Below are 8112 nucleotides of genomic sequence, written 5' to 3' on the forward strand. Positions count from 1 at the left end.
ACAGAACAAAATGCAATGTGGCATAAAATTATGTAGAATAGTCTCCCCAGTTGTCTGTGAGAGAACTTATGGGTGTTTCCCACCTGTTAGGACCACCATACCTCAGATTCTCTCTCTGGCCTTTGGTTTCTATCCCACCTGCAGAAGTGCTTGAGGACTGTCCCAGACCCTGCTCCTGCTGCTGGTCCCTTGGGGAGGTCAGCCCCAGATGTCTACCTCATGCTCACCTGGCTGCCAACACCTGCCTTGGTTCTGTGCTGGGTGGGGTTGTGGTGCTTTCTGCAAAGGATGAGGAAGATGAAAGGGTTGCTCCAAGCACTGAGCTATGGCTCGGGGCAGGCTGGGGACCTGAGGCTTCGCCAGCAGTCTTGCTGTTCTCATTCCCACCTGACCCCATGCTTCAGTGCACCTCACATCAAAGCTCTGCTTACCCAAAAATGAGTTCTTGCCTCCCCATTCATTAGTCACAGCTGCTCCCCCGTGTGTGTACACACACACACACACACACACACACACACACACACACGTGCATGCATGTATTTAAAGCGACACAAACCGGAATTTAAAGTTTAATGTAGTAATTCCTGATGGCGAGATTGGGGTGCTTAAAAGTTTTGAAACATTTTTTTCTTGCTTAATTGTGTTTTAAACTTTCTACAACAAACATATTTTACTTGTATTAAAAAAGATGCAACTGAAATCAGTCAGGATTCAAATCACTGAATACACCTAACTAATTGCTTAGAACATTTAACTGAGCTTCCTGCCATCTTAGGCAAAGTATTTCACCTGTGTTGATGTAGGGGCATGGGCATAGGGAGGAGACAGTGTGTGTTGGTGTCGGGGGGTATATACCATAGGCATAAAAAACCTTGTAGAACTGTGGTTTCAAATTATTTCTAGTAGGAGACACTTCCCAGTCCTGTAGAACAACAGTTAATAGTATGTGTGTGTGTCTATGTCTCTCTCTTATTTTTCCAGCTTTATTGAGATACAGTTGATATAAAATGTGTAAGTTTAAAGTGCACAATGAACGTGTTGATTTGATACGCTTGTTATCTCTATCTTTACCTGTGTCTCTGAAAGACTGAAGACAATACATTCCAACAAAGTCCAAAGGTCTGGTCCTCTGGGGCTCCCTGACCTGTTCTCTCTGGAACACCAGTTCATTGGGCTCCCTGCCCTGCAGCTAGTGGGAACTGGGCTTCAGGGAGCAGAGAAGCTATAGGGAGCTGTAGCTTAGATCAGGGATTCCTCTGGAGCTCCCCTGGGTTTTCAAATTGGCACGTCCCTGGGGAGTGGATGGGGTCTCCAGTTACAGTGAGGAATAGGATGGTTAGTTTGATGGTTGATATTACAGAAGTTGAGTCAGGGTCACCATAGAAAATTAGAAAATGTCCTAATTCCCATTATATCCTGCACCCATGCAACCCTCCCTTTTGCTGTTAAAGGCTGTTGGCTTCAGGCTGATTTGCAGAAAGATTGATTGTCATGATGGGACTTTCAATTCAGGTGGGAAACAGGAGGAGGGGTTCAGGGATGCCCGCGTGATGGGTCTCTACTGAGTTTAGTTCATTAGTGGTTTTTCTCTGAGGGAGCCTGCTTGGCACCTCGGATTTTGCTTTGAGAGTTGGATTTTTCGAGTGCCTTGTTGCAGGGGACAAAATTTCAGTCTCCCTTTCACTGTTATAACAAAAGAAGTCTCTTTTGTGCCCTGTGGAGATTCCTGAATTTCTGTGACTCCTAGTATCTGACAGCCCCTCCTTGCTTTATTTTCAGAATATCCCCATTGATGGGTAGACCTCTCTCCCTTCTGTCATTATCCTCTACCCCCCAATTCCCCTCCCTCTGTCATCCTGCAGTGCTGCACAGTGCTTAAAGCAACTTCAAAAACTGACTTCCAAGCGCCCCCCCTTTTAATTTAAATGCTGTCTCCCTCACTCCACCAGCCCCCAACAGAACACAAACCACCCAATGTTTCTTATTCATCGTTTACCTTTTCCTTAATCACACCAGCTAACATTCACTGAGCATATACTCTATTTCCAGCTCATGCATTCGGTTAGCTTGATTTTGTGGTACGCTCTGGCTCTGGGGCTTACTTAGATCAACATCTGGAAACCACCCTGTTCTTAAGGGTCCATACCGCCCAGGGAATAGGTAGCGGGAATCAAAGACCTAGGGTGTTTAACTTGCTCAAACATTTCTACATAGATGTCACATTTAATCCTTAGTCAGGTATTTTTATTATTAGCCCCATTACAATTTTTGTGTTGAGGTGAAATTCATATAATATAAAATCAAGCATTTGGAAGTGAACATTTCAGTGGCATTTAGCATTTTCACAGTGTTGTGTAACCACCATCTCTATCTAGTTCCAAGACATTTTCATTGCTCCCAAAAGAAAACCTGTACTCATTAAGTAGTTATTCCTTATCCCTCCCTCCCCGGATCCCTGGCAACCATCAACTGCTTTGTCTCTGTGGATTGATCTATTCTGGATATGTCATATAAATGGAATCATACAATTTATGGCCTTGTGTGTCTGCCTTTTTTCACTTAGCATAATGTTTTCAAGGCTCATCCATGTTGTAGCATGTGTTAGTACTTCACTCGTTTTTATGGCAGAGTAATATCTCATTGTATGGATATGCCACATTTTGTTTATCCATTCATCCACTGATGGACACTTAGGTTGTTCCTACCTTTTGATTACTGCAAACATTCTTATCCAAGTATGTATTGAGTACCTGTTTTCAATTCTTTTGGGTGTATATATACCTAGGAGGTCCTATTATGATAATTCTCTATTTAACTTTTTGAGGAATCTATTGGCACCATGTTAAAAGCAGGGAATCTGAGCCCCAACGAAAGCATTACTAGTCAAGGTCACATAGGTAACTGTGACAGCGCCGGCACTAGGACCCGGGAGCTGTCACTCCTGCCATTTTAAGGACCTGGACCGCAGGGGACGACTTTCATTCCATCAACCAAACAACCACGTAGGACCAGAGCTGGCCCTGTGGCAGATTTAACAATAACCCTCTAAAAGGAGCTTCCCAGTGCCAGAAACTTCAGGAGAAAACAAAACAAGGGGAGCATTTTTAATCCTAAATCAACAGGAGGCGCTCCCACGTAAATTCCATCAAGCCAGCCATCTATTTGAGCAGTAATGTTCGCCGTGCCCTGCTGCTCTTCCCTATCAGTGTGGGGAGTTCATGACGATCCTCCAACAGACAGAAAAGGTCCACTCTCCCCATTTCTAATTGTCTTTCACTGTCTGCATTTCTCGATTGACCCTGGGGGGCAAAAGCCGATTTGGTTCTGAAGTTCTGATTGGATTGGGGAGTCTGGGAGAGTCACTGTCCGAAGACAATCTGCTGATGGCATTGCATGGTCAAAGGGTTACATGTCAGGGTCAGGAAGAGAGTGGTGGCCTGGCTACAGCTCTCACCTAAGGGGAGGGGGGGTAGGGTGTGAGAGATGGGGGAGGGTCCAGGGCATTAGCATGGGGAATCTTATTTTCCAGGGACATTTTTACTATTTAGTGGCAAATTCGATTGTCCACCCTCGACTTTTCCCGGCTCACTGGAGCATGTTCCGTGTAGAAAGGTGACAGACAAAGGCTTGAGCCACCTAGGTTTGAAAACAGACGTGGGCCCGTCCCGGCCCCCACCCTCCCACGATTCCCCTGCCTGGCCCCGCTGACCTGATTAATCAGAACCCTGCCAAGCCCACTGAGGAGGGCTCCCGGGCTAATCTAATCTCCGTCCCCACGAGGGGACAGACACCCCCGCTCGGCCAATGAGACGCAACAGTGCAAGCGCCGCCGAGCTGTGGAAAATTCCACACGCCAGGCGGCTCCGGCGGCCCCTGGCGGCGTCGCGCGCAGCGCATCCCGCAGCCCCCGGCCGCCGAGCGGGGTCGCTCGCGGAGCCCATCGAAACCACGGGTTTCCGGGAGCTGCTGCGCGAGTCATCGCGCAAGACGCTAGGATTTTTTTTTTGTTTGTTTTTTGGTTTTTGCCTGTTCTCCCCACCTCTACGAGGAAAGCTTTCAGCAAATCAACGGAAAGCTGGCGATGCCTGTGTTATTATGGAGGGGAGGGGGACAACGATGGTGGCATTTCCCTCCCTTGTGACTTTATTGTGTGTGTCATAAACCACCGTCTCCAGCCCCCGCCTCGCCCACCCGTGCTCTGGTCTGGGATTGTCCCCCAAGTTCCTCCGCCGGCGTTTGCAACTCAGTACCTGTTGGGAGAATGAATGAAAGGGCACCTTTCTCGATCCATCCACCTGGGAACTACCGGACCCTTTCAGAAGTGGCGGGTGGGTCCTAGAGAGCGAAGGGTTAGGGGTTAGGAAAAGTATCTGTGTCGCGGAGGTGCGGGGGAGACCCAGCAACCAATCCCGACACTACAGGATCAACGCCTTGGGCCAGAGGCTCACAGAAAATTCCAGGGCCACAAAGGAGGGTCCGTTTGCTCAGTGCGGGGAGGAGGGGATGCAGACCCGAGATGGAAGAAGCAGAGGAGCTGGCCCGACAGAGGAGGGGGAGGCGCCGGGGAGCCTGTGTTCCAGCCCGGAACGAGGCTGCTGGGCAGGCGCTGCGTTTCCACGAAGCTGGGCTGTGTGACCAGATCCCTATCTTTCTGAACGCCACGTGAATTACTGCCATAAATCCCCAATTATTTCAGGGGATCCAGGCCCGTTTCTGCTTCTCGCAATGTGAAAGAACCTAGTGAACACAGTCCAAAAAGGAGAGTACAACCTTGCCCAGAGTGCTTCTGCCAAAAGACAATCACAATGGCTTCTTCTGGGATTGGAAGGGGGAGGGGGAAAGAGAAGGAAAGGGAAAAATACAGGTTTTTCTTTTTAAAGGAGAGTATGAGGCTTCCAGGAGGAACCCACGGAACTGAAAGGGAGGAAGGGGCCATCCCCAGTCCAAAAGCTTGAGCTAAGTGAACCAACCTGAATTTAGGGAGACGGGAAAGCAGGATGCCTGGGTTCTGCTAGTGACCAGTTCAGGGTCCTGGAAAAATCTAAATTCTCTGAGTCTTAGGAAAATCTCCTAACTTTTCTGAGTCTTAGTTTTCACTTCTGTAAAAGCACAATAATAACATTTCCTGAGATTAAAATAAAATGAAACTGTTTGTAAAGAAATATGTGAAAGTGTTTTTTACCCAGATGCATAAACTATGTATAATCTGTCTTTTTAGTTGAATTAACTTTGACAAAGAGCCATGGCTAAATTAATCAATCAATACATACGTTAATGTATTAGGTAAATATTTACTGAGCACCTACTATGTGCCAGGCACTGATATATGCCTGGGGATACCGCACTGAACAAAACACAACAATCTGGGCTCTTGGGAAGCTGTCATTGTCTTGTGGAGACAGGTGATAAACAAATAAGAAAACTACAGACTATTTGAGGTGGTGATAAGTGACCTGGAGAAAACCAAAGTAGGAAAAGGGGAAGGGGCTTGTGAGGTGGGAGGTGGTTTTTGAACAGAGTGATGAGGAAAGGCCTCACTGAGAAGGTGGTCTTTGAGCAGAGACCTGACAAGGAAGTGAGGGGCTGAGCCCCATTTCTGGAGGATTTCTGGTTTCTGGATTGGATCACAGGTCCATTCTGGGTGGGGAGCTCCACCAAGTGCAATGGCCTGAGATGGGACTGTGGCCCTCCCTATTGGAGGACAAGATGTGATGGGGGGAGGAAGGGCGTAAGTGATGAGGATGAGGTCAAGGTTTGGTGGAGTGGAGATGGGGTGGGAGTGGGGGGAGGGGTCAGGCAGGGCTAATCTAAGGGCCTTGAAGGTGGCTGTGAGGACTGGCGTTTAGGGTGGCATTGGGCAGCACGGCTGAGGATGCATGTTGGGTCTTAACTGACTATGATGAAACTCTCTTTCTAGCTGGGACGCTGGCAAGCAACCAGCAAGCATTTATTGAAAGCCTTGCGATGTGTTTGAGTGTTTATTGGGGGCCCCGGAGAATGCAAGGAAATACAAAACAGGTCCATGCTTCCAGGGGCCACAGTCTTGTCTGGCATAAAATTAACTGCAAAAAGCAAGTAGTGACTAATACAAGACAGTCTCTAACACTTGCTGAGTTGTGTAGAGGGGCCTTGCAGGCAGGAGGAAACAGAGCTTTGGGAAACCCAGGGGCACCCTGCAATGTGCCTAATTGTATAATAGCAGGTGCTCCATGAACTTTTGTGACTGGGGGAGTGCCTGAAGTTGAGAAGCAGAGCTTTGTGGCTAATGAAGTCTCCTCCTGTCCTGGTTGGGGTGGCCTGCAGCCCCTGCCGCCACTCACACCAGTCAGTGTTGTGGATAGTCTACTGGCCACAAGGTGATAAAAGGCCTCGTGTAAAAGGGGCTGACCATGCTGGTCACTAGATGGAATGGTTCCCTGGGGATATTACAAAATGGAATCAGGTGTCTAGGCCTCTGCCTCTTTTTTGTTTTTATTTTTCTAATATTGAATATTATTTTATATTAATTTCAGGTGTACAGCATAGTGGTTAGACATTTATATAATTTAAGAAGTGATCCCACTGATTAGTACCCATCTGGCACTATATAGTTATTACGATATTATTGACTATTTTCCCTATAATTTACTTTACATCCCCATGACTACTTTGTAACTACCAATTTGTACTTCTTTTTTTAAAAAATAAATTTTATTGGGGAATATTGGGGAACAGGGTGTTTCTCCAGGGCCCATCAGCTCCAAGTCGTTGTCCTTCAATCCAGTTGTGGAGAGCACGGCTCAGTCACCATTTTCAATCTTTAGTTTCAGGGGGCTCAGCCCACCATCCCATGTGGGAATTGAACCAGCAACTTTGTTGTTCAGAGCTCATGTTCTAACCAACGGAGCCACCTGGATGCCCCAATTTGTACTTCTTAATCCCTTCACCTTTTTCACTGTCCCCCAACCCCCTCCCATCTATCACTCCAACAAATCTAGTACTGCTCTGACACCTTACTAGTTATTACAATATTATTGACTATATTCCTTATGTTATACTGTCATGCGGGGCGGCCTGCGGGGTCTCTGCTCCCGCTCCCCACATAAAACGCAGGACACGGTGAGGCCAAAAAGGAACATCCACGGAGCCATAAGTAAGGGAGTCATATGACTATATTCTCACCGGCGGCATCCGCCTCTCTGCAATCCGCTCTTGCTAGCCCCCATTCTTTTTTTGCTAGCGTAGCCACAGCAGTTATGTTAGTGGCCAATGGCTTACGGGTTACAGCTGACGGCCAACTAGCCACAGCTGATGGCCATCCAATCACAGTTGATGGCCATTTACTAGCTGAGCCAGCACCTTTCTATGTGAGGCCGAGAGCCTGGAAACTGCTTTTTGGGGCTTTGTCCCCACATACACCCTATATCCCCATAAGTACTTTCTAACAACCAATTTGTACTTCTTAATCCCTTCCCCTTTTATCACCCACCCCCAACCTTCCTACCATCTGGCCACCTGTGGGGGTTGGGCTCAACACAGGAAAGATGGCGCCCACCTGCCATCTGCATGGGAGAAGAGCCACACACAGGGAAAATGCTAACTGTCTTCCAGCCCTTACTCTGAGCTACACACCTAAGTCTGCCCCCGCCTTGTCTGCCTCTGACATCCCCAGAGTCATCGTCCCTCTGATGGAGTCCAAGGTGAGTGCCTGCGAGTGAGAGAGTCTGTGCACGGGCCATTTAAGAGGACATCTGGGTTTCCCACAGCCTTGCGTTCCACGCGGATGGTTGGAATCACCACTGTTTTTTCACAGCCACATCTTGTGTGTGCTCCTCTTCCTGGCATGGGTACTTTGACTGGGGAGCCTGGTGTTGGGGGCTGGGGTCCCTTGCTCCTCTGGGGGGAACCTCCGTGCCTGAAATATCCTTCCTGATTCTCAACCGCCACACGGAGGTTTGGGACCAGACTGGTGCACGTCTCCACCTCTCCTACTATGGCTTCTCACATGGCTTCTTTATATCCTTAGTTATAAAACTTCTGTTTAGCCAGACTTCAGATGGTTCTCCAGGTTGACTGTTTCATAATTTAGTTGTAATTTTAATGTGTTTGTGGAAGGAAGCGGGCATGGTGTTT

The sequence above is a fragment of the Rhinolophus hipposideros genome (assembly GCF_964194185.1).
Source record: "Rhinolophus hipposideros genome assembly, chromosome: 2".
NCBI lineage: Eukaryota > Metazoa > Chordata > Mammalia > Chiroptera > Rhinolophidae > Rhinolophus > Rhinolophus hipposideros.